The 27,920-nt window shown below is 38.7% G+C and overlaps 2 long non-coding RNA genes across 2 annotated transcripts in view; one reads left to right on the forward strand and one right to left on the reverse strand.

Moving 5' to 3' along the window:
• LOC144458214 (uncharacterized) lies at window positions 1–23,944 on the forward strand. Its single transcript, XR_013487792.1, has 2 exons — window positions 1–3,863; window positions 9,003–23,944. It is a non-coding gene; the product is annotated as an uncharacterized LOC144458214 (long non-coding RNA).
• LOC144458215 (uncharacterized) overlaps window positions 16,102–27,920 on the reverse strand; it is a 66,819-nt gene continuing 55,000 nt past the window's right edge. Inside the window, exon 4 of the long non-coding RNA XR_013487795.1 lies at window positions 16,102–17,017. This is a non-coding gene — a long non-coding RNA (uncharacterized LOC144458215). The remainder of the gene's footprint in view (window positions 17,018–27,920) is intronic.

Below are 27,920 nucleotides of genomic sequence, written 5' to 3' on the forward strand. Positions count from 1 at the left end.
GAGCTGACTGAGAGAGCGAATGGCCTTGGCGGCCATGTTAGATCCACACACACACGGAGGCAGCCGCGGACTCGGGAGGACCAGGGGGACGAGTGAGCCAGCGTGGGAGCACCGGGGATTGAGGGAGAGACTGTGGGCAGATGGAGGGCCGAGGGGGATGGCCGGGCTCCTTGCCTAGGGCTTCCCGCCGCTGAGGTCGAGCTTCAGGGCCACGGGCTTGGGGCGGGATGGAGATCCGGCCCGGTCGATCAGGCCCAGTCCGGGACTCGGCGGGATGAGCTTCTCACTCGAGCCCGGGGGTCCAGGTTGGGTAGGCCTCATTTCCCTACGAGGATCTGGAGCGGCCTGGCTCCGGCACTGCTGATTCTGGGGCTCGGGACGGGTGTGAGCCTAGAGCCCTCCTCCCCCAGCTGGGGAGAAGCGGGGGTGATTCGGTCCCCTTTCCGCCCCGGGGCCGCCTCCGCCCAGGCTTGCCGCGCCTGCGGCCTGCTCTCTGCCCTGGCTCCTTGTGAAATGTTTATGTCCGTGGCTCCTGCTCCTCCCTCCCCCTAGGGAGATTTCTGGGCCTTTCCTTGGATTTTTCTTATCTGTGATCCCTTCACCCTCCATTCTCAAAAAAAAAAAAAAGGAAAGGAAAAGGGGAAAGAAAACAAAGAAGAGCGAGAGAGACTGCATCCAGTTTTTGAACTACTTGGTCAGGTTTGGACGGTGGCCAGCCAGATGTTAAAAGGCCCAACAACAGGAAGGGGGGAGGGAGGATTAAGGTAGTGTAATTGAGACACCCAAGGGCTCCTGCTTATCAGCAAATGAGGGCAGATTTGGTAAGATTTTTTTTTTTATTAGGAATGACCTTGGTGGGACGACTAACTGTCGGGGTAGAGATTTTCATCATTAATGCCCGTTACTAGAGCTGGAGAGCGAGCTTTTCTCCCATCGCGAGAAAAATGATAGCAGACGCGTTCACATGGGAGTGAGGGGTGAAGGGTAGTGATGGAGTGTTTAATTTGCCCCTTTAGAAAACTGTTCTGGATTAAATTGTGGGACTTCCAGATTTGGTGACTCTTTGAGGACCACGATTTTGCTTTTTTGCATTTTCCTATAAGAGAAATTAGATAATGGGATCTGAAGTGAAGTATCCAGAACTATGGTTTTCAGTTACATAATTAAAACCATTCTCTGTTTTTGTTCTTTTTCAGAGTTTGTCAACACAATGGAAATGGAATGAAATTTCTTTTGCTCTTAAAGGTTTCTGAAGACCCATCTGATATTCGTTCTACCATTTCTCCCCTTTATCTTCCTATTCAAAAAAGACAAAATCACTTTGACTCAGTAAAAGGGCATACTTTGGGTCTTGGTAATAGCTGAATAAATAAAAATATGGTTGAGGTTATATCCTTTAACAAAATGGGAAAACTAGAAGAAAACATTTGGAAACTAAAAGCTTTTTCTTTCAGATGTTTGCAAGTGATAAAAACAGGTTGTCTTTTTTTAAATGCCATGATTTTGAGAACAGCTTAACAAAATGAGTGGGCTTTCTTTGGTTTAAGGTTTTGATGATCCCTTGGCATCATTTGTAATGAATACAGTGATAGAAAAAGCTTATGGAAATAAGTTTGCACTATACATCTGGAAACATTGTCATTCTAAAGTGGTTCTTGTAAGTAAAAATGGTAAGTACAAGAAAAACATACTATGTATATTATTTTGCTTCTAAAACTCTTTAACTGTACACCCTAGGTGGGTAGAAGTAATAATTTTGCCTATTTTTTCTATGTTTGTGTGTTGTGAAAAAGACTTGAAAATTACTTCAAAGTAAGTACTTTTTTTAAAAAAAGCAGTTTATGCACATCTCTCAGTATGGCTCATTTCCTTATGCAAACAGGCTTGGATTTTCTGGAACTTTCCCTTGAGCAGAAAAGGTTTTTTCCTTTACAGAAAAGATCTTCACTTCTGTTTGAGTTGCTATGGAAGTCCTGTTTGGTGGAAAGAAAAAGACTAGCACCAACTGGATTAAACAAGTTTCCTTGTCACATTGGTTTGTGGGGAAAAGGAGGAGAATATAGTTCAACATATTACATAATCTGATACATTTTGCAGCAGTTTGAAATTTTTCCAACCTTCACTAATGGACATATGGGGTGTGACTATAAAATAATGAAACTATTTTCTTCATGGTATTTGTGAAAACAGTCTTATTTCTTTATAGTCACATGTATTTTGTTGGCATCAGAGTTAAAGAACCATGATGGATTGTTTGGTCTAGTGTCATTTGCCTTTGAAAAAAGTGTGCTATGGTGTATTTCTGGTAGTTGAACATCAGTTACTTTTGAGGAGACAGTGAGACTGCCTTTTTGGGAAAAGCCACTGTTTACTAATGTTTGTTCTCTTGGCAAAACTTTTGTGGCTATGTTCTATGTGAGTTAATGCTTCAAAACTGCTGTGTGTTTTTTCCTACTAATTTATTTAGGGCATATTGACTGTAGTTCGAAATACCTGATCTTTCCTCATTTTAGGAACCCATTTCTCCCTGAGCCTCATGGAACATCTTAGACGAAATTTCAACTTCATTTAAAAACTTAACTTCAGAATCCCTGGTTTTTATATTCATAATGCTTCAGTGAAATTTCGACTAGAAATTTATCAGTTGGACTGCTGTTGTTTTTACCATGTCATTCCATGATGGAATGGATTTGATGCCTTAAGAAATATTGTTGAAATAGAACCTTGTTACTTATAAGCCCTATCCTAATTGATTAGGAAAACTGTATAAAAGAGAAAATCAAAATTCATTAATTAAAACAGTCTCTATTCCCTGGTATTTTTACCCATATTGTATTGGATGAAAAAGCTTCAGGAAGACTGGTACATATGTGAAGCTAAGATTTTATTGAGTCACAGTACTGGCAGCATTTGAAAGTCCCTTACCTTTAACAATTTAAAATGTCACCTATTAAACTGGGAAAGCTTACTACCAAGAAGCAAGGTAGGTTGGGACCAAGTGTACCGTGTTTTATCTTTATATCACACATTTCCTTACTGACAAATATAGCAGGAACCCTGTGATTTCAGTGAGTCAGTTACATATTTTCAGTTGCCCATACTACACATGCTTTAATTCAGGGACTCTTGATTCTTTAAAAATCAAAGGCACTGAAAGGAAACCTGTCAGTGTATTCCAAGTTATTGGTCTACAAGCAGAGGCTGTATGTATTGTGGAGATGATTTGTGTTTCGGGCATGAGTTGGACTGAATGATATATTTGAGAGTATACAGTGCCAGGACAATTATTCATTGCCCAGATAGGGTGGAGGGAATATTTTAATCTCAATTGCCAGGCCTCTTGGCATGTGGTAGTTGGCTTCCACTTAATACCCACAACAAAAAAATTGCCCTTAACAAATGGAAAGCCACCTACTATCATGCTTACCTTACTCTAAATATTTGACTAGTGAAATGTCAGGAAAGAAGAAAAAGGGCATCATTTCAAAGTCTTCTGTGGACTTGAGTATTTTGTCCTGTTGAGAGACATTTCTGTCATTCCCCTTTGTGTACAAACTTTTTGTAGCTCCCATTTACAGATCTTCGTAACATCTGTGCATCATACCTATTTTATATATTAAGGTAAATGGCTTTTGAGGTTACAGTCTTTTAGGATAGAACAAAACTTTTCTGTTAACTACCTCAGTATCAGACCTGTTAGACATTTCCCATGCCCAATGACAATGCAAGTCTAATTGGTAATGGAAATGTTTTATTTTTCAGGTATAATGAAGTCAAGCCTAATAGGATGTTATTTCAAAAGTGAAAATAAGGAAAGTTCTTTAAAAATTGTATACGTGAAAAAGGTTTTTGTTTTAAATTGTGTATCCTTTTGAGAAAATGTTAAGATATATACAGTTTAATTATTTCATCATCTAAGTCTTTGTGTGACATATTAGCAGAAATCGTGAGATTTCAGATTGGGGATTCAAATCCTGGCTTTCTGAGTTATACTTGTGTGACCTTAGAGAAGTCACTTAACCTTTCTGAGCCTCAGTTTCCACTTCTTCAAATGAAATTGGATTAGATGGTCTGTCTGAGAATGACAGGAATAGAAAGTTAAGTAGCTTGGCTAACTTTATACTTGCCCTGATTTCCAAATAGTGGTATTGCTTACTCCTGATTAGATACATCACAGCTGTAACACCTGGTAAATGAAAGACCCAAAACTTTATAAATGTCAGTAATCAGATGTGCACTGATTTGTAGTTTGATCCAGTGATCTTGATATTGAAAGTTTTTTGAGTTTGTTTCAGATCAAGTACCAGAGTGTTTTCCCTGAGGATAATCCACCACACACCTATGCCCCAAATTGTAAAAACAAGTTCTTCTGTATGGTTTCTAGGCCTAATGGTGTAAAGCAAAGAACCAGATTTCAAATCCTAGGTTTGCTAGCTATATGATCTTTGACAGATTACTAATCTGTAAAATGAGGGGTTGAAACTAAATCTCACCAAACTCAGAATCCTATGGCTTATATTGCTAGAATTTTTTATTCATTTTGGTGAGGCATTTGGGCTTGAGTGACTTGCCTACAGTCACAGCTAGTGTTATGTGTCTGAGGCCAAATTTGAACTCGGGTCCTGCTGGGTCCAGGGCTGGTGCTCTGTCCACTGCACCACCTAGCTGCCACCTATTACTAGCGTTTTTTAAAGGTCAGTATTGAAGTGATCAAGATTAAAACTACCTCAGAGAGCTATGGAAATACTTTGTGCAAAATGCCAATCTAAACAAACAAATTGAGTTGGAATACCTAGTCTGTCCAAAATAAAGTACATAAGAAACGTATGAATCCATGCTTAGGTAACATGGGTCTAACAAATGTTTTGAACCACGTATTAAAGGTGGGTGGGGTGGGGAGAGAAGTGTTGATTTGTCGAGAGTTCAATTATGAGTGTTAAATTATTTAAACATCAATTATATCCAGATAACCCTCTTTGAGTTGTCACATCCACAAAGTGGCTCCACTGTTCAGACCAAACTTTCCAAGTGGAGAAGTAGAGAGTTGACAACATCCTTCTAGTAATCAACATATCCCCTTAAAAGTTGCCAAAATTAGGAATCTTAAAAGTTAAGAATACTGCATATTTAGAATCTAACCATAAGGAAATGTTGTGAAAGTTACTAATTTGGGGGAGTAAGCCAATTTGCTAAATGTAATATAGAACACCTTGAATTTCCTTGATAAAGCAGAGTGACAATCCTGCATTTATCAAATGTTAGTCCCCTAGTGGGGATGGGAGGAAAGTTGTGTAATTGTCCCACTTTAAAAAAAAAAAATTAAAAACATTCCCATGGTATGTACTTGGGATTGGATTTAAGAGAGAAAGATGCGGCCTTAAGATTTTTGTTTCAAGTGAGGCATAGTGCAAGTTGACTTTCAAACATCTCTGCCTTAGGGTAAGGCATGCTAATTGCCTTAGCAAATAGCGAAGTTGTAACAAAATGAAACAGGTAATTAATGCTTGGTCTTCAAAACACTTTTTTTTTTTGTTTAACAGGTATGGCTAAATGCTGGTGCTGACAAATTACTAGGCAAGAGTGGAATGGACAACGAAAGTTATCTTGCTGAATAAAGTTATTGAGGGAAATGGGAGTTTTAAAGAAAACTACGATATTGACAACTAACCGGATTGCATCGGCAATGGCTAAAAGATGTATATATTTCAAAGTCTCAGACTAGCACAGTGTTTGAGGGTGGATCTGGGACAGTTCTCCTTGAGTTAGCTTTGGGTTCTTAAGGTAGCACTGTTAACATTTAACTTTGGAGAGTAGCCTATTGATTTACTTGGGATTTACCGAGTGATTTAGTGAAGGATGTCCTGAATAATTCCAAAGGTCTTCATTTTTGAATTAGGGTTTTGTTATGTATATTTCTCATATTCATTTGCCTACTTATTCAAAGGTAGATTGTGTGAGAGAAAAGGACTAAATTTAGAGTTTACCTGAATTCCATTTTTGCCATGACATGTGTCTTGGCAAATTACTTAAGTGATTTGGACCTCAATTTCCTCATGGAAGTTCTAACTCACAAATAGGATTTCTTATAGGGGGATTAAATGCAGAAACTGGGGGTGTGATTCTAATCTGGCCAATAAGATTTTGCATTGCTGAGCATCAACATAATGCTTAGGATAATACCCTTCTAAAATTTTTAACCTAAAACAGATGGTGATGTATGGATAATAAGATAGACATCTGAAAAACATAAAGAGAAAAGGGGTGTCTTTTGGGAGCCAGTTACTCATTTCAAAATAACTTTACGGGATAACATTGCACATGTAAGTGTAAACCCACACAATTAGGTGGTCGTTTTGCTTTGGCTGTCAGGGTTAAGTGACCTGCCCTGGTTCACACGGCTAGTATCAAGTTTGTCTAAGGCCAAATTTGAACTCATGTCCTGACTCCAAGGCCAGGCTGTCCACTGCACAACTTAGCTGCCCCTACATAAAAGTAGTTTTGAGAGAAATTGGACACTCATAGCATCTTTCCAAGGGATTTGATTGTAGGTATTACACTGAATTTATAAAAGCATTTTCACTGTATTGTAGCAGCACTTTCAAAGTTCTGCTTTGTTGAACTGTGCTATGCTTTGACCTATTTAAAACCTAGTTTGCTGCCTATCCTTGGCACTTCATAAATCAGTTTGATCTTTACACTGTTCATGTATTCTGTGTTAGTGACCTTGCTAGTTACTATGACTGTGTCCATCTGTTCCTACTAACGTTTATTCCTCTGCAAGATTCTTTGTATTGAGATGTTTATAAGTATTTTTCTGTTGCTCTTATAATTCTCTAAATGACTTTCTGTGGGGTTTTGTTTGGGGGTGTTTTTTTTTTTGAGGGGGAGGAAGCTTATTGTCTTTAATCTGATCTTTTTCTCCCCATCTCACCTATCCTTTTTTATCCTGCATCTGGTAGTTTTTTGTGTTTCTGGTTGAGAAAAGTACGACGGACAATTTTTTGTAATGGTGTCTGGCCACCTGAGCATTTTTTCCCTCAGTCCCTTTTTTTTCCCAGCCAAAGACAAGGTTTATTTAAACATCTGTCATATTGGGCAGACTTAAGGAATCTGAATGTTAGTGAGTTATTGGCTAGATTATAAGAATCTGAGCATTTTAATGGAGATAAGATGGACCTTATATGCAGAAAGACTATGGGAGGGATCTAGGAGTGGTCAAGTAGTCTATGAGGTAATAGAACTCCAGGGACCTGGGCATGTGACCAGGGGAGAGTGGAGGCTAGATAGGATTAAGAGTGGAAAGTGGCCAGAGGCCATAGGGAGGTAAAACAATGGAACAGAGAATTGGGAGTTTAGGTGTAGCCACAATGAAAAACCAGTTCTTGGAATAATAGCCTCAGGCCAACGCCAGAGATTTGGCCATGTGGGAAAGTCCAGGGTTTTTCCTTTTTGGGGTCTGCCTTAGTCGCTTTTTTAAAAAATCCTTTTCATTTTATATTCTCACCTTCCCGATATCCACCTTCTTTCACAGATCCTTAAGAATTTTGGTTTTTACAACTTCCGAAAAGGTCCTGAAACTACTCCCATGTTTACTTGGAGAGTAGAGTACTGAGATTACAATGTTGTTAAATGAGGTTAGTCCTCTCCACCCTTCTCATAGGTCCCCAGTCATGTGCAGCTCAGCTCCCCCTCACTTAACTGCCTAATCAACCAAGGAAAAAAAAGTTTGGTGTGCCTGAAGCTAAAAGTGGAGGACAATATAGGTTCAAATCTTGGTGCCATTTGCTTTATGCATACCTTATGTTAGCTTCGGTCTCAGTGTCAGATCTAAAATCTGTTACCTGAAGGATTTCGAGTAGCACTGTTCAGGTTATTGCTTTGTCTCTAGCCCAACACCTGAAGCTAATGTACTTACAAAAGATCATTGAGGGGCGGCTGGGTGGCCCAGTGGTTAGAGCACCAGCTTTGTAGTCAGGAGGACTTGAGTTCAAATGTGGCCTCGACACTCAACACAATTTGTGTGACCCTTAACCCCAATTGCCTCACCAAAGAAGAAGAGCAAAAATAGTTCCCACTTCAAAGGAATTTATATTCTAATGGAGACCTCTGCTCTTTATAAGTAGAGGCAGAGCTGAATTTACTGATGAGATTTGGGAGAAGTCTGAGTCTATCCGGAGGTTCCTCTGACAGATAGTGGCAGTGGAAGAGTGGGCCTGGGAGGAGGATGTTCAAGTGCAGCAAAACTTGCTGTTGACAACAAAATGTCATACAAGTAAACTAGTATGACAGTACATCAAAGCAATGACATTTTTCTTTTATCTGAAGTTCCGTTTGCCTCCATGTTAGCTGGTTTACATAAGCAAGAGTTTACCTACTTTGACTATATTGGTTTCCCCTCGTTGACATGGTACCTGGGAGGAAGGAAGTAGCAAATGCAAGAGAGGATAATTCTTGAAAGGAATATTGAGGGGAATTGTTTGTTGCTATTAGATCCTGTAAGTATAGCTAGGATTTCCATGTATTTTAGGGACCTCAGTCTTTTAAAGGCCTACCTTTTGTGGCTGAAGGAAAGTTCACTCCCCCCTGCCTAATATTGTCTTGCATACACTAATATTGACTAGCCACACTGTTTTGTTGAATGGATGACATCTACCATCCTGATTTCCAAAGTGCTTTTTGCTTTGGGGCAAACCTCAATACAAACCAGTTCCTCTTCCTGGAACCTCCTGAAAACAAGTTCAAAGATTGCTTGCTGTCAGTGATCTGTTATCAGCTGTAGAGGGCACTGAGGCCCAATTTTTGAGTGAAGAAATTGGATAAACTAATACCAACAAGAGTTCTTAGTAGTACTAAATTTAAAGGCTAATTGTTAAAGGAGTGAATTTCTCACTCTTTAGGAAATTGAAATAATGGTGCAGACCATTACATAAATTAACCCTGAATGAATTTCTAATGCTACTAATTTTGATTATTCCTTAATGTCATTGGGCCTATTTATAAAGTCCTAAATTAAGATTAAGTGATGTACAGATCTCTTCAAGGTTTGCAAAGCTGTATTTGTCACCTGAACTTCACAACTCCAAGGTAAGTACTAGAGGTATTATCCCTATTTTATATATAAGGAAATAGGCTTAGAGTTCTCTGGTTATAATTAATGTCAAAGACTTAAACCCAAGGCTGTCCTACCTCACATCTACTAGTAAATCTCCTTTTTGCTACACCACACAATTTCTTGATAAAGCCCTAAAGAATTGCTATATGATTTTTACCAGTTCGTAAATGGAAATGAAAATTATTTGCTATAACATATATGAGGTAATTGTTGTATTTCAGCATTGGAAATATCAATACCCTCTGATAATAGTTCTCCAATTTTCAGTGTGTATGTTCTTTTAAATTCTGATGGTTTTAGATGAACACATGTCATGTTAGAGGTAATTTTTGTTACTTTTGTCAAATGTTGCTATTTTAGTTTCCAAGAAATTCCACTAAGCATGTGGCAGAAATACACCCAAGCACACACTTAAGATTAAAAATATATATATTTGTCCTAGTCCATTTACTGAACACATCCAACAGTAATGCTCAATATGCTATATACATACATACATACATACATATATATATATATATATATGTATGTATGTATGGAATACTGTATGTGACATAATGCATGAGTTGAAAACAGGAAGAGATCCAATGTAAAGGGCCACATCACCATTTATGACTTACAATTCATTTAAGAAATGAAGATCATTGTCTGCTTTAGAAACATGTTTTAAAGAAGCAGATGATGGCCTGTCAAAGCATACCAGTGGAAAAAATTATTGGGTGAATTTTTTAAATGGATTTGCTTAAATGGGTGGAAGAAAGTGCAGTGGGGGACAGACTAGAATTCAACTGAATGAAAAAGGACCTGAGGTGAGGAAGTAGAGCTGTTGTATAAATCCCTCTAACTAGGTCAACTGGCCCACTGTTCTCTTTGATATACTCCCCAACTTATTTAAGCACTCCTATTCTAGACCATTCTATTCAGAAACAGCTCTTAAATGTTGGTGGAAATATGTCTCTATACCTTTCATTGCTGGTTCCAGTTCTATTTGACTTGTTTTTCCCAGGCGAAATATTTTTTCTTAGTAACTTCAATCATCCTTATGTGACACAGTTTCAAGACCATTCTAGTCTTCCCCCCTCAATTCTTTCCAGAATATGGTGCTTAGAACTGAATATAGTACTGTAGATGTGATGCAACTAGAGCAGAATAAGAGAATTACTTCCTTTTTTCTGGGCACTGTATGCTATTAACTGAGTAGTTTGCATTAGCCAGGATGATGGCTGTGTCAGATTTAATGTTCACTAAGGAAGGATACAAGCATTGATTAAACTTAATACTGTGTCTGAGATGCTGTGCTATGCATTTTACAAATAATTCATTTGAGTGTCAAAATAACCCTGTGAGGTATGTATTATCCCCATTTTACAGTTGAAGAAGCTGAGATTAATTGAATTGTCTAGGACTACACATTGAGGCCAGATTTGAATTCTGATTCCAGGCCTAGCTCTCAACTGTACTACCTAGCTGTAGGTCTTTTTCATATCTCCCTAAATCACTGTACCTGTGAAAGTGATTAGAGGAAAGGGGAAATTAAGTGCAGGACTTTACATTTATCTCCATTAATTTTGAGTATTAGTTTCAGCCTGATATTTAAGTCAGTATAATTCTGATTCCGTCATCCAGCATCCCTTCTAGGTTTCTTTCATCCGTAAATTTCATACTCTTGCCTTTTGTGACTTCAAGTAATTGATGAATGTCTAACAGGACCTTAGTTCAGTTTGATACTGATACATGAATACTATTAACTAGCTAAAAATCTACCTAATAACTATAATTCAGCTCATCTTGTCCATGAGCTTTTCAAATGTTCCATTGAAATTGATATGTCTACTACGTTGTTATCTAAGGCTCTTAGAACCCTATCATGTCTATCATTTTCAATCTCTGTCGGTCCTTTTATCTCTGCTACTTATTATCTTAAATTTTTTATCCCCTTTGTGGCCAAACTTGACCAGACCATCTACAATAGGTGTCTCCAATTTCTCTCTTCTCTCCTTAACCTCTTCCAATCTGGCTTTGGACCTTAAATGAAACTGTGCTCTTTCCAAAGTTACTCTTTCAGTCATGTCAGACTTTTCATGATCCCATGTGGGATTTTCTTGGCAATCACTGGAATGATTTGCTATTTCCTTCTCCAGCTCATTTTACATATGAGGAAACTGAGACAAACGGTGGAGCAACTTGCCCAGGGCCACACGGTAAGTATCTGAGGCCAGATTTGAACTCAGGAAGATGAGTCTTCCTGACTCCAGGCCTAGTACTCTATCCACTCCACCATCTAGCTGCCCTGCAAAGTTACTAATAATCTCTTAGTTGTCAAAGCCAATAGCTTTTTCTCAATCTTCATTCTCCCTGACCTCTCTACAGCCTTTGACAATGCTGATCACCTTCCTTTTTTTTTTATCAAGTGAAATTTTAATATTAATCTTTAACACGGCAAGTAAGCAAACTACAAAACAGCAAACATTCACTCTAAATAATTAGCTATGATTCCTCTATGTCTTCAGTGTTTAGAAGCATGTTCCTCTTCATTCTTTGGAGCAGTTAGGAAATACTTCACTCCAATAGCTAGTAAAAATGCTCCAAAACCCCATTTGAATGCTCTTGACAAAGCAGCCCACAAAGTAGCAAGTTTTCATAATCACCATGTGTTGCCAAGCTGCATTTTGGCCCCATGGATCCCTGAAAGCTTGCGTAGCCAACCTCTCTTGGACTCGATGTAATGGTGTTCCTTCTATCTTCCACTGTTTGTAATGTGGAAGTTCAGTTTTTCCCATGACTGTGTCCATCCTCATGTCCATATGCCATACCTGACAGGAACCTTGACCTCCCAGGAACACTGGAATCTCAACACTCCCCCTCTCCTTCCTGATATTCTCTTCTCTCTAGGTTTTTGGGACATCAGTCTCTTGTGGTTCTCCTAGTGTTCCTTCTCATTCCTTGCTGGATCCTCATTAAATCATACCATCTAATTATAGGTGATAGGAGATGCTTAGGGTTTGATCCTGGGTCCTCTTCTCCCTCTACAGTGTTTCACTTAGTGGCCTTACTGACTCCTGTGGATTTTAATTACCGTCTTTAGGCTGATGATTGTCAAATCTACCTATCCTGCTTCAAAGTCTCTGTTAACCTAGTCTTGCGTCTCCAACTGCCTTTCAGATACCTTGTCTACTGGACATCTTGAACTCAACATGTCCAAAGCAGAACTTTTTCCCCTTAAACTGTTCCCCCTCCTACTTTTTGTACCATAGAGGGCAACATATCCAGTCCCTCAAGTGCACTACACCTTATCCTTCACCCCTCAAATCTAATTTGTTGCCAAGGCCTACCAATTTCACCTTTATAATATCTCTTACATATTTCCCCTTCTCTCTGACACCACCACTCTAGTATAGGCCTTTATCACCTCAGGCTGGATTATTGTAATGGCTTGCTGGGTGGATCTGCCTGCAAGTCTCTCCCCACTTCAATTGTTCTTTCATTCAGCCATTAAAGTAATTTTCCTAGAAGCCCAGATCTGATCATGTCATGCTCCTTCTCAAACTCCAGTAGCTTCCTATTGTTTCCAGGATCAAATCCAAAATGCTGTGTTTGGCCTTTAAAACCCTTCATAACCTAGCCCCCTCCTGTTTTTCCAGTCTTACATCATGCTTCCAAACACATAGTTCTCGATCTAGTGACATTGGGCTCCAGGCTGTTTCACAAACAAGATACTCCATCTCTGCCCCTGGAATTTTCTCTGACCATCTCCAAAGTCCAATATCTTCTCTCTTCAACTCTGCCTTCTGACTTCCTTTTAAGTCCCAGCTAAAATCCCATCTTTTACTGTAAGCCTTCCCTAACTCCTCTTAAGTCTAGTGCCTTTGTTCTGTTAATTATATCCTATTTAACCTGTATATAGCTTGTTTTGTGTATATTTGTTTGCATGTCAACTCTCCCTTTAGATTGTAAGCTCCTTGAGGGCAAAGGGTCTTTTGCCTCTTTTTGTATCCCCAGCACTTCCCGTAGTACTTGCCACATATTGAGTGCTTAATGTTTTATTGATTTATTACAAAAGGAAATGAGCTGTTTGGCATGTCTCATTCAAAGTGAACCTGTGTTAGCTTATAGTGACCATCACTACCCCTTTTAAGTGTTTACAGATCATTTGCTCCAAATCACAGAATCTCAATAAAAGAGATCTCAAAAGTCTAGCCCAACATATGCCAGAACAGGAATCCCTTCTACAATAACAGTTATGAGTAATTAATCTCGGCTTGTTTTGAGATCTCATGAAGGATAACTTACTACTTCAAGATAGTCCATTCACTTGGGACTAGCCATATTAATTTGATAAACTATCACCTCTGTATACTTCAGGAGGAACTCACCAATTACCTGCTAATAACTTTGATTCAAAGGCCATTATGCCTGGAATACATTGTGGCTTGGCTTTGGATGATTTACTTAGCCTGAGTTAAAACTAGCCTGTTTTCTGATTATTTGACAATTGGATGGAAATATGTGACTTAGAAACTGAGAACAATCATCCCAGAATGAAAATTTCACCGTAATGCATTTATGGGTAAGAATTGATTGAGATGTTGCAAAAGTCTCAGTGCAGTTTTAAGTTTTAGAAGATCAAAACTGCACAAAGACTTTTGGAACGTGTATAATCATGAAATGTTAGTTGAAAGACTAAAATTCAATTTATCTCTACATCCTGGAGAAATGGTCTCTACAATGCTGAAAGGGATCACTAACTCATGAAGTGATCATCATTCTTAGCTCATTATTGGAAGATTCTCATATTAAGCCAAAACCTGCTTCAAACGTTGTTATGAACTTAACCATTCTTTTCAGAACTTAGAGCTCAGCCTTTTGGAATAACAGAGGAGGCTCTCATATAAAGTAAAAATGGAAGAAAAAAAAACAGAGCTAGATTCAATCCTTTTATTTTACAGGTAAAGAAACAAGGACTCAAGAAGTAAGTGACTTGCCAGAAGTCACACAGCTATAAATTAGAGGAGCAGTATTTGAAGCTAAGTCCATTGATTCCAAATCTAGAGATCTTGCCAATACAGCAGGGTTGTTTTTATTGAGTTGATCCTGTCATTTCCATCTTCTCCAATCCAAACATCCTAAATTCCTTATTCAGTGTATTACATGTAGGGATTCTTTTTAACCCCTCTCTATCCTGGCTGGTTATCCTCTAGATTCACTCCTAGTTTGTCAGTTTTCCTCTTCAGTTTAATTCATGAAACATCAGGCAACTTGTATGGTTATGTGATACTCTGGGAGTACAAAAACCTGCTCTAAATGGGTATAAGCTAATGGAAGGCAGGGAGAATAAGTATGTAAATAAATATGAGAGTGAGGTAAATGCAAAGAAAACATCCAGATTAAGCACCCTGAAAAATTTGAGAATGGAGAGATTTTTATCTGGGAGATTCAAGGAGGGCTTCATAGATGAGGTGGTGGCTGAGATGGAACTTGGAAGAAAATTAAGAAAGCTTAATAAACACAAATGAAAGAGTAGAATGGGAACAGAGGATAACTCAGTTTGGCCGTAATATGAAGAGAGGTTTTATAGTACGTCTTGACATATTGGTTGGAGCCAGATTATAAATGCCTTCCAAAGTCAGAGGTCTAAACCTTATTTGGTGGGGTGGGAGGTACAGTGCTACTGAAGGTTTTTTCAGCAGAGGAATGAGAAGATCATAAGTTATGAGGAAGATTTTTTTGGGCAGCAATACAGAGAATAGGTAGACGGGGTTAATCTGTGAAGAGGCTAGGTAAGAGGTGAGCATACTGGGAATGTAGATTAGGCTCCAGATATAAGAGATGCTGCAGTGTCAGGACTTGGCAATTGTTTGGAGACATGAGTAAGGGAGGGGGACAATCAAACATGATTCCCATTTTATAAGCCTGGGTGCCTAGGAAAGATGCTGCTTATAACAAATCAGAGGAACCAATTTAGGGAGGCAAATCATAGGATTATACATAGAGTATAGAGCTTGAAGTGACCATAGATACCTAGTCATCTCCTTCACCGCCCCCCCATCATTTTACAAAGGAGAAAACAGGCCCCAATATATTAAGCAAAAAGTTGGACACAACTGAAAAATGAACAACTAAATATGCTAATGGTAGCTTTATCCTAGAGGGACTTGATGCTTTTATCTCTGAGTTACAGAATCTTAGAATTAAAAAAGGCAATGCAGTAGAAGGGGCATTAAATTTGGAGTTAGAGGACTTGGATTTGAATCCTAGTCTTACTGTTTACTGACTCCAGGCAAGTTGTTCTGGGCTTTAGGTTTCCTCATCTGCAAAATGGGGGTACGGTAGGCAGGACTGGAATAATCTCTTAAGATTCCTACCTCCCAATCATATGACCTAATGACATACTAGTTCAACTGCTTACCTGATGCAGGGATCCCTTCTACATTATTCCTGAAAAGTGATTGGATCTGAAACTATGTTGAGAAAATAGTCACGAGGAATCCTTTGTCCCATGGCATCCCCACCACCCTTGGAGTACCATTTCAAAAATGTTTCTTGTGAGGGCGGGTAAAGAAATGTGGAGTAGAACAATTACACTAGTGTCCAGAGGCATGATACTCACTATAAACACTTCAAGAATCTACTAAGTATTGTACAGTCAGTTGGAATCATTCCCTTCCTGGATTTCTCAAAAAACAATTGGTCAATGTAATGCTCTGTTGGCTGCTTTCCCTCTACACAAACCACGAACATTTTAATTTGCTACATATTTCAGACCTTGTTTGATGCTTGGTCTTCCATGTAAACTAATTTCTGTTTGACATAGCTCTTAATGAAAGACTTTTGGATAGGAATCTTCAGTATGTGGTAGTTGCATTTCTACTATATTTGGCTGAGTAGTTTGTAACCCAAGTCTCATTTTAAAATCCATTTTTATTTATATTGAGAAAAATACCCAGTTAGAGAAATTTATCAAATTAAAGTAATAACTCACATGTATCATCTATTTCAATGGATAGATTTCTCTAAGGTTTATAAACATCATTCCTTTAAGGTAGACAGTGTAGAAGAAAGAGGTTCAGATCAAATGCTTTGCCCTTCCTCACAGAGCATTTTACTGGAACTGGAATTTGGAACAAGGTCTAGCTTAGTGGATAGAGTGCTGGGCCTGGAGTCAGGAAGACTTGAGTTCAAATCCAGCATCAGACACTTACTAGCTGTGTGATATTGGGCAAGTCATTCAATTTCTGTTCGCCTTAATCCACTGGAGAAGGAAAGGGCAAAACACTCCAGTATCTTTTTCAAGAAAAGCCCATAGACAATGGTCTACATGTCATCAAGAGTCAGACATGACTGAACAACATTTTGCTTGGAATTTAGTGCTCTCTCCATGGGACCACATCACTTCTCATAATGATGTTATCAAATACTCAAATGTGACCTCACAGATGTGGCTATTCCAATCTAATGATACAGATTGCAACCCTCTATACCTGGACATCCCATGCAACAATTCTGTGTCTTTGCCTAAGTCCTCCACAGAGAGTTTGCCACCATTCTGGGAGCCTTCTTTGATTTTCTTCAGAGCACAAGGAAGACAATGGGGCACAAAGGCCATTTGACGGTTATCTCTGATCCTTGACCCATGACCAACTCATCTTTTTCAGTCATATATTTCTACTCCAGTTCTCTGTTATTCCTTGTATGTTATATATTATGGCCTTCTCATACATACCATGTGTCTCTCCATTGCCCTTTGAGTGATGCACAACTTTACTTTTTTAGAAATTGTAGTTTTCCATGTCCAAGATGCAGATAGTGCTAATTGATACTGAGTTGGGCCCAGAATTAGGAAGAGGAGAATTGACTGGATTGCCTATGGGAAATGACGTATCTTCTTTAAAGGTACTATGCTTCTCCCTGAAACGAAGACCCATGTGACATGTCAAAAAAAAAAAGCATTTTATTTGATATACTGATGGATGAGCTCCATAGGTTGTCCATTCAAGGTAGTCTTTATGACTATACTTTTTGAAAAATTGCACTGTTTTGATATATGCATGAGACTCCTTAAAGTCTATTTTGCTCTGCCAAATAAAATTTTGTATTGTTTGTTTTCCAGGGGAGGAAGTACAATACAATGTCAAGAACACTGGCTCTGGACCCAGAGGACCTGGCTTCAAATGTTGCCTCTGATCTTTACTACCTATGTAACCTTGTGATCACAGCCTCCCTAGGCCTCAGTTCATGTATGAGTAAAATGAGGGGATAGGTTAGATGGCCTCTGAAGTCCCTTCTAACTACATTTATGTGCCTATGATTTAATTTATTCCTAGTGCTCAGTTGGACTTAGGGTAAGCAATAAGCACCATGGGAGCTTATATTTCTACATCTTTCAGTCAATTGAGTGATGATATGTGGTCTAATGTGCAATATTATTTGCAAAAGCCTACCTGTTCTCTACTAATACCCTCATCAAGGATACCTTCCAGTTGGATTATATATTATTATTATTAAATTTTTGTATAGGGGCAGCTAGGTGGTGCAGTGGGTAGAGCACTGGCTCTGAAGTCAGGAGGACCTGAATTCAAATGTGGCCTCAGATCAAACACTTGACACTTACTAGCTGTGTGACCCTGGGCAAGTCACTTAATCCCAACTGCCTAAAAAGAATAAAAAAATAAATTAAAAAAAATAAATTTCTGTATAGATAGGAGAGTAGGCACATAATTTGGTAGTTGTTGATACTCCCTTTGTATCGATCTCCCATTTTAATAAGGTCTGAATAATAAGACCCATATTAATAAGGTCTGAAATATTTTCCACACTTTTGGTTTCAGTTACCTAGTGAATCGATCCTTCAATGCCCTCATAATTATACGATTGCTCTTCAGTATGTATCTCCTCTATATATACCTGTTCTTATCGACTACTTTTTCCTATCCGTGTAATCTCTTACCTACCTTCTCTCTAACTACATCTGGAACTGTGAAGTTAAAGTCTCTAAGTATGGTGCTTCTACTTTCCTTGAGGATGAAAAGAGGTTTTTGTTTGTTTGCAAATATTTTGCAAAATAGGTATTTTCTGTCTTTTGTTTATTTGCTGACCTCCTTATTTCATCCTGAAATGCTCTCAGATGATTTTGCTCAGCTGAGTCACAAAACTTTCTTTAAAATTGTTTTCTTTAAATTGTTATTGATATTTTTCTTACATTGCCTTCATTTTGCAACATATCTCTCTGTCTTCCCCTTCCCAGAGAATTCTCTCTTACAACCAAGATTAAAAAAACAATGAAGGGGACAAACATTAATTAAGCAGCTATTATTTAATAGACACTGTGTGAAGGGGGAAAAATGTCAGTTCAGCAAAACTAACCAATCAATTGAGTCTGGCAGTCCAGGACATACATTGGTCCATATTCTTAGTCCTCACCTCTGCACAGAAGTCAGGAAGATGCATTTTCTCATATCTTTTCCAAATCCAATCTTGGTCGTTATAGTTATGCAATATTTTCATTTGGGGGGGGTTTATTTACATTGTTGTACTCAAACCGTATACGTTCTTTTCCTATTTCTGTTTATTTCACTCTGTATTAGTTTATCTGAGCCTTCCCATATTTCTCTCAATGCAGCTAAGTGGTGCCATGAATAGAGCACTAGACCTGGAGACCTGAGTTTAAAACTGATCTCAGACTCACTAGCTGTGTGACCCTGGACAAGTCAATATAACTGCTGTCTGTCTTAGTTTCCTCATCTGTAAAATCGGGATAATAATAGTACCTACCTCCCAAGGTTGTAAGGATCAAATTATGAGTTAATATTTGTAAAGTGTTTTGTAAACAAAGCACTATATGAATCCTAGCTATTCATTAAATTCATTGTTTTTTTTATAATACAGTATTATCCCAATATGTTCATGTAACATATTTTGGTTAGCAATTCCCCAATCAATATTTGCTTCTAATTATTTGCTAGTGCTGCTACAAATATTTTGGCGTATAGAGGACCTTTCAGTCTTTGACATCCTTTCCTCAAACTTTCTATAAACCATAAATCATCCACTGCTTTCTCTAGGTTTTATAAGTCAAATGCTACTTATTATTTTAATATTTTATTTCTTCCTAATTACGTTAAAACTTTTTTAGATTTTTTAAAAAAATGCTTTGAGTTCCAAATTCTATCCTTCCCTTTCTCCCTCCTCTCTCGAGACGGTAAGCAATCTAATATAGATTATACATGTGCAATCACGTAAAACATTTCCATATTAGTCATTTTGTACAAGAAGACTTGAACAAATGAAAGAAAGAAGGAAAAGAAAGGAAGGAAGATAGTATGCTGAATTCAGTCTGTATTCAGACAACAGTTCATTCTCTGGAGGTGGATAGCATGTTTCATCATGAATCCTTTGGGATTGTCTTGAATCATTGTATTGTTGAGAATAGCTAAGTCATTCACAGTTCTTCATCATACAATGTCAGTGCTACTTATAATTGTTTATCGTCCAATAGAATATAAATTCAGATGCTGTAGAAAGAACATAACATTTGGAATCAAAGGAAATGAGTTTAAATCTTTAAGTCACTTAATCTATTTGGATCTGTTTCCTCAGCCATAAAATGAGGGGTTGAACTAGGGGATTTCAAATGTCTCTTTCATCTCTTAATCTATGGTACTGTCTTATATTTCTATCCCCAAGTCATAGCACAATGCCTGGCACATAGTAGGCATTTAATAAATGCTTTTTGATTGATTTATCCTTTCCCATAAGATTTTACAAGTAAATTAATATTACAAAATGGCTGCCATATTTCCTGCTTCACAAGTCAAGTATTTTTAGTAAGGTATGTTTAGACTTTTTATTCTCCCCAGTATGGCAACTGATTTACATTGATTGAGCTTCTATATGAAATTATTATAATTTCTATGATTCTTATCTCATTTTTGTCATCAAAAACTTGTTTCTTAGATGAGGTATTGTTTAATTGTTTCAGTCGTGTCCCATTCTTTGTGAACCTGTTTGGGGTTTTCTTGGCAAACATACTGAAGGGATTTGCCATTTCCTTCTCCAGCTCATTTTTTTTTTTGTAACTCAATTGGGGTTAAGTGACACAGCTAGTAAGTGTCAAATGTCTGGTCTGAGACTGAATTTGAACTCAGGTCCTCCTGACTCCAGGGTCGGTGCTCTATTCACTGCGCCTCCTAGCTGCCCCGTTCTCCAGCTCATTTTACAGATGAGGAAACTGTGGCAAACATGGTTAAATGACTTGGCCTAAGTGTCTGAGGCTAGATTTGAACTCATGAAGATGAGTCTTCCTGACTACAGTCCCAGCACTCCATCCACTGCACCACCTAGCTGCCTATAGATGAGGTTGGAGTTGTTTTAATTGCATACTATATATTTTCCTCATTTTTCTTATGGCTTTGTACTGTTGGATTTTTTTTTTAATCTTTGCTATATCAAGTTGATGATGTAACTGTACAAAGATTTGATTCAGGAATGACTTCCACCTCCTAAACAAGCCCATTACAGTATAATCAATTTCATTTTTTTTTTTTTGGTGATACTATTCAACACTCATCATATGTAGTGCTTGCCAATTCTTTTCTTGAAGAAAGTATTAATGACATAGTCTGCAAGGTTTCTACATGGTCTACAAATCTTTGACTTCTTTCCTTCTTCATTCCTACTCCATTTTTTCCAACATATTTTTTACCACCCTTCAATATTCCCAACTTTACATTGCAGTCACTAAGCATCACAGTACTGGAGAGTCTTATTGAGATCTTCATAGATTTTCTCTATGTCTTTGTCTACTGAGCTAGATATTCATGGATAAATTACAATCATTTTCATAGTGTTCTCTTTACAAACACTTATCATGAGCACTGGAATATATGCCCAAATAATTTGTGAAAGATTTCTTGTTGCCCCTGAATGCATGATAAAAGCAACTCCATCAGCTCCTTCATTTGCCTTTCCAACGAGAACTGAGTCATCTTTCCATTTAGCTGCCACTTGCTTCTTTTTTCTGTATGGTTTATAGCCAGAATGTCAAGATTGAGATGATTTAGTTCCTCCAACAATATGTTCACTTGTTGGACCTCACATTTAGAATACCAATAGCTAAGTCAAGTATATAGACTGTCTAAAAATTCAGTTATTCTTAGCATGCTCTTTTCCCTTTTTTACCACTGCATAAGTATAAGGGGGCCAAACACATAAGATGAAGTTCCATTTTGCATTTCTCTTTGTTTCATGGGTTTCCATGCCCAATGCATCCCCAAGACTACTGCTAATGAAAGTTTCTATTCTTAGCTAGGTTGGTCCTTGAAAAATAGTGGGTCCCTGCATGAAGCCTTTGTAGCATAGGAGGACTGTCAGTGTTTGTGCTCTGCTGGCATAGCTTTTGGGAGCCCAGGGTCACCTCCACACCATAGCCCTTGATGAGGCATTGGAGTGGGACTTTGTGGAAGGTAACAAAGTAATCTAATAGAGGATAGGGACTAGACTTGTGATTGCACTGGCAGAGGAAGTGCCCAGGTAAGGAAATGCCCTCTACTACTTCAAGACAACACCTTTTTTTTACAAATGATAGCTCTGAAAAACTGCCTAAAGTCCTGAGAAGTTAAACAATTTGCCCAGGCCTGTATATGCCAAAGGCAGAAGTAGGACTTGAATTCAAGGCTTCCTGGCTTCAAAGACTACTCTTTATTATTCCATGCTATATATTATCATAATTTAAATGTATATAAATTCATTGGAATCCACACAAAGTACAGAAGAATTAGCCATGGGTTTTTTGTAAATATCATTATATTTTAGGCCACTGAAACATTTTATTAAGCATTGTTTGCTTTTTTTTTTTTTTTGGTGAGGCAGTCGGGGTTAAGTGACTTGCCCAGAGTCACACAGTGTTACTTGCTTTTAAAAACTTCTTTGTGGCTTGGGTTGATCCTTATGAAAATATATATTACTTGCCAATAATGTATAGTTGTGATTTTTTTAAGTACATAATTAATCAGGAAGCATTTATGAAGTATCTATTATGTGTTCACCACTGCACTAGGTTCTGGGGGTTTGTGTGTGTGTGTGTGTGTGTGTGTGTGTGTGTGTGTGTGTTCTGGGGTCAAAAAGACAAAAATAAAATGTCTCCTGCCCTCAGGAAACTTACATTTCATAGGAGGAGGCACTATGGTATATAAAAATAAATATAAGGTGTAAGTATAATGGAGGAAGCTTTAGAAATTGGGGGGATTGAACTAGGCCTCATATAGGAGGTGGTATTTGAGTAGAGCTTATTAATTAGTGGCAAAATTAAGACTAGACTGAGTAAAACAATGCTGTGATAGGAAAAGCACTAAATTTAGACTCAGAAGACCTCGGTTTGATCCTAGTTTCTTCTATGACTATAGACCTTGGTCAAATTACTTAACCTCCCTGTGTCTCAGTTTCCTCATCTGCAAATTAAAAGGATTGTACAAATTGATCCCTAAGACTCCTTCTACAGTAGCTCTAAATCTTAAATTCTCATGAGCCCTAGTCTCCTTACCTCCAGCCTCAGGCTTTTTTCACCATGAGAGATAAACTCAGTAAATCCCAACATCTGTGTTTCATGGTAACACTCAGTCTTGGGGAAATAGAGTATAATTCATACCTCAGAAAGTCCACTACTTGAAATTAAACACTGACGTTTCCCAAATCAAAGCTAACAACAGCTCACATTTATACAGGATTTTAAAGGTTTATAAAGCAGTTAACTTACCACGAATCTGTGAAGTATTATGGGAGGTCTCTTTGCCAAAACCCAACTCTAAAAATGTCAGAGCCAGGATATGAACCCAGATCTTCTGATTGCAAGTCCAGGATTCTTTTCATCTCACTATGCTGCCTCTCAAGTTTGATGCATGTACCATTGTGCCCTTACTGAGGGGATTAGGACAGAAAATACTTAATTGTGGGAACTGAGTAAACCACATTGATTCCATCTTATGACTCAATTTTGGAGCTAGCTTAGTTTCTGGTCAATTCTGGGTCTAGTCAAATTTCTACCTTTTGAGAAAAGTTTATTCAATTGTGGGAATTGGAAGAAAAACTATATTTTTTGAACCTAACCTTGTGTGGCTGGGAAACTGGACCATCTTTCCCTGCCACTTAGACTCTCAAACAAGGATCTGGGTTATGCTGGGCATCTAGGTGGCACAGTGGATAGAGCACAGGGCCAAGAGTCATTTTCCTGAGTTCAAATCCAGCCCCAGATACTTATTCTGTGACCCTGGGCAAGTCATTTTACCCTTTTGTCTCTGTTTCTCATCTGTAAAATGAGCTGGAGAAGGAAATGGCAAACCACTCAATATCTTTGCCCTGAAAACCGCAAATGGAGTCACGAAGAGTCAGACTTAACTGAAAAATAACTCAACAAATCAATAGTTTATACTGACCAGAAACCTTGACTGATATAATGAGTTTTCTCACAATTGTACAACTCAAGCAACTCATATGTCTTATTAGAAAACACTGATCAATCAGTTATTTCCTTGTTCCTTTGATTGTTTACAGATACTTGGGGAGAAAATCCTTTTCTGGTTTCAGAGAATTGCACCTGTTTACTCTTCCCCCTCCCAACTTGGAAAATCCCTAATCTTTATTCCAATTAGAAATCAGATTACCTCATGTTGTATTGTTTCCTTTAAATTCATTTGATTAATTGTTTTTAATGTATAAAAGTCTGTCTCCCCCTGTATTTTGTGGTCCAAGCTTAAGCTGAGGAGATCTGTTCCTGTTTTTGTTAGGCAGCTGGCATAGATTGGCAGGGATTGCTTAATAAATTGATATGCTTGGAAGATTGAACCTTTGTTTTCCTCAGTCATTCATTTTTCACCTGCCACATTTCCTAGAGTTCACTAAGTTTTTGTTTAACTGAATTGAATCAGTAAAATGGGAATGATAATAATGCCTCCCACCTCACCCTGCTGGCTCCCTAGATATGGTCACTGTGATTTTGTTGGGGCTTAAGATTACCCAGTAATGATTTGCAGAATCATTACTACAGCTATGTGTATATACCCCTAGCAATTTTGAATTTAGCTTTTTTAATGATGAAATTATACTTTATACTAATGATACCTTTTCCTCTAAATACCTAGAAGTCCTTTGTAAATATAAAATCATGGCATAGATACAGCTCCTACTAATCTGGACATCCCCCTCCCCCCAGCTGATTTGTAATGGATTACTGGAAGAAGCAGCTGCCTTCCTTGTCCCATCCTCCTAAACTCCCTACAAAAGGCTACTCAGGGTAGTGCTAAAAAAAAAGTTATGGGCTTCACAAGCACCCAAATGAGTTAACCTGGAACTACTCACACCCATCATGCCTTGATACACAGCTGCTCACTCTTTCCCCATTTAACAAAAATCTGTCTCCCTCAGTTTTTCTCAACTGTAAAATAAGGACAGAAGCAGCACCTACCTCCAAGGGTTGTTGTGAGGATCAGATAAGAGAATATAAAGTGCTTAGCACAAAGCCTGGCATGTTATTGCTGATTAGTGTCCGACTCTTTGTGGCCCTGTGGACAATAGCATGTCAGGACCTTCTATCCTCCACTATCTCCTGAAGTCTATCCAAGTTCATGCTCATTGTTTCAATGATAAAATCTATCCATCTTGTCCTCTGCCATCCCCTTTTCCTTTTTGCCTTCAATCTTTCTCTACATCAAGGTCTTTTCCAAAGAGTCCCATGTTCTTATAATGTGGCCAAAGTATTTAAGCTTCAGTATTTGACCTTCCAGTGAATAGCCTGAATTAATTCATTTAAGTATTGAATGATTTGACCTCCTTGCTGTCCAAGGGACTCTTCAAAAGTCTTCTCCAGCACCACAATTTGTAAGTGGTGCTCAGCTTTCCTTATAGTCCAACTCTCACATTCATACATTGCTACTGGAAAAATGATAGTTTTGACTATATAGACCTTTGTCATTAAGGTGATGTCTCTGCTTTTTAAGTATGCTGTCCAGATTTGCCATAGCTTTCCTTCCAAAGAGCAAGCATCTTTTAATTTCATGGCTGCAGTCACTGTTTACAGTAATCTTTGAGCTCAAGAATATAAAATCTGATACTGCTTCCATTTCTTCTCCTTCTGTTTGCCAGGAAGTGATAGGAACAGTTGACAAGATTTTAGGGGTTTTTGAGGTTAAGCTTCAAGCCAGCTTTTATACTCTCTTCTTTCACCCTCATCAAGAGGCTTCTTAATTCCTCATATCTGAGATTGTTGATATTTTCCCCAGCAACCTTAATTCGGTCTTTTGATTCATTCAGCTTGGTATTTCACATGATATACTCTGCATATAAATTAAATAAATAAGGTAACAATATACAGCATTATTGTATTCCTTTTCCAATCTTAAACTAATCTGTTGTTCCATGTTCAGTTCTAACTGTTGCTTCTTGGCCCTCACACAGATTCCTCAGGAGACAAGTAAGACGATTTGGTACTCCCCTCTCTTTGAAGACTTGCCACATTTTGTTATGATCCACACAGTCAAAGGCTTTAGTGTAGTAGAGCAGAAGTAGATGTTTTTGTGGAACTCCCTTGCTTTCTCCATAATACAGCAAATTTAGTCTCTAGTTCCTCTGCCTCTTTGAAAACCAGCCTGGTGTTTGGTAATTTTTGGTTCACATATTGCTGAATGGCATACAGTAGGCACTTAAAAAATGCTCACTTCCTTCCTTTCCTAGAGACAAAAAATCACAGACAATTAAAGAGACTGCAATGCCACACAGTGTAGGCAGTGGTGAGAGTACTGGGTTGGAGGTGAGAAGAGCTGCCTTCTACCTGCCACTTTCCAGCTGTTGGATCATTGGCAGATTACTTGACCTTCCTGAGCCTGGTTTCTCTTCCGTAAACAGGGAGAGTGCAGAGTGTCCCAAAAGCCTAAGACTTCTGAGACATCCTGTATTATTTCCCCTGCCCACTGCACAGAATGGTCATGAGGAAAGGACTTTGTAAATTGTTAAGTGCTAGATGAATTTGGGCTCTTATTATCTGGTCTAATCTCCTATAGATGAGGCAAGAAAGGCCAGTTGAGATGAAGTAATTTGTTCAAGGTGACAGAAATCTCTGGTTGCCTAGTCCCAGTCTGTCTTCTTCACAGTTCTGGGTATTCCTCTGTGTATTCTTTTTTTTTAAAGTCTTTCTTTCTTTCTTTTTTAATTAAGACATTGCTTTCTCCAGAAATCCTCTGTTGAAATGTTAACCCAGATCTTTCCTGAGTCCAAGTCCTGGGCTCTTTCTCCTCCATCATTGTCAACAGTAAGCAATAAAGCTGGAACTCCAGCCCAGATCTCTTGACTCTAAACCCAGAGCTCTTCCCATTGCATCAAGCTGTTGATCTCACCTGTCCTGGAGCCACCTTCTTTCTTCAGAGCTATGTTCCTAAATCACTGCCTAGTATCAGCTGTACCCTCTCCATCCCACCCATGCCTGCACTTGGGCATTTACCCTTCCTCCCCGATTCAACACATTCTAGGGGTGACTCTACCAATAGAGCAGGTGTCCCTCTTATTATTTCAAAGCTAGCTTTTCTTTTTGACTGTGCAGAAACTCTCAAGAGGGAAGGACTAGGAAGAGTCAGGATTAAGTATTTGCATAAAACACACTCAGCAGCTTTTGGCTTCAGATCAAGAAAATGTACAGTCTGTTCTTCTTTGTAGTAAGAGCCCCTGGGCCAGCCCTGACCTAAATTGTGAAGACAAATTAAGTTTGGCTTCAAAGCACCAGTACCTTCTTTTTCTGTTCTACTTTCCCCAGGCCACGGAGTGTTCTACCAGGGCCTGATCTCCTCCCTGGGCCTCAGAGAAACCCAGCCTGCTGATCTCCTTCACACTAGAGCCATGAACATCTTCGTGTGAATGAAGACAATTCAGACAGTGAGACTGGGGAGACCCTGTCCTGTGAGGATCAGCTCAAAGATTCTTAACATGGAGAAGAGATTTAGGGTATACATTATCAACTGTCTTTAAAGTATATGAAAAACTGGTCTAAAAAAAGAGGGATTCGGCTTGTTCTGCTTAGCCCCAAGGAGGTAGAACTTGGAATGAAAGGTGGAGGAGTTTTGTAAAGAGGAAGATTTGATTTGATAATTAGTGAAAACTGTCCTTGAAACCAGAGCTGCCCCAGGTAGTGATGAGTTCTCCACACCCCCCCCCCCCAGAGGCCATCCAGTAAAAACTGGATGACCACTCATCAGACATATCATGGAGGGGATTTCTGTCCAAGTATGAGTTGTGCTAGATGGCTTCTGAGATTCTTTCCAACTCTGATGTTCAGTCATTCTGATGAGGTACAGGCCCAAGCTGAGACCTTTGCCCCTTAGCCCAAAAGAATTTGGGTACCATTTATTTGAGGTGGGGAATGATGAAGTACTAGCTCTGGAAAACTGCCACCTCCACCCCCACCCCCCACCCCAACCTTGAACTCTCTTTGAATTTCCCCACTTGGTGAAGTCTCTGTGTTTTGCCTGAGGCATCGACCCTTCTCAGTTAATTAACTGCCTTTCATTATCTGCACCTTGCCCCACCCTAGACTTCTACTCCTGGATCCTATCTAGACACCAGTCTCTCTTGGCCATGTGGTCCAGGTCCCTCCTGTTCCTGGTCCTTCTGTTACCTCTCAGTCACTCCAGACTACTTAGCCACTCCTAGATCCTTCCCACAGTCTTTCTGTATATAAGATTCATTTTGGCCTCCATTAAGGGGCTCAGATTCTTAAAATCTGGCCAATGGCTCAATCAGGTCCACTTGCATTAGTGATACAAATGTTCAGATTCCT

Source organism: Phascolarctos cinereus, unplaced genomic scaffold, assembly GCF_003287225.1.
Source record: "Phascolarctos cinereus isolate Bilbo 61053 unplaced genomic scaffold, phaCin_HiC Scaffold_726;HRSCAF=1367, whole genome shotgun sequence".
Classification (NCBI taxonomy): Eukaryota; Metazoa; Chordata; class Mammalia; order Diprotodontia; family Phascolarctidae; genus Phascolarctos; species Phascolarctos cinereus.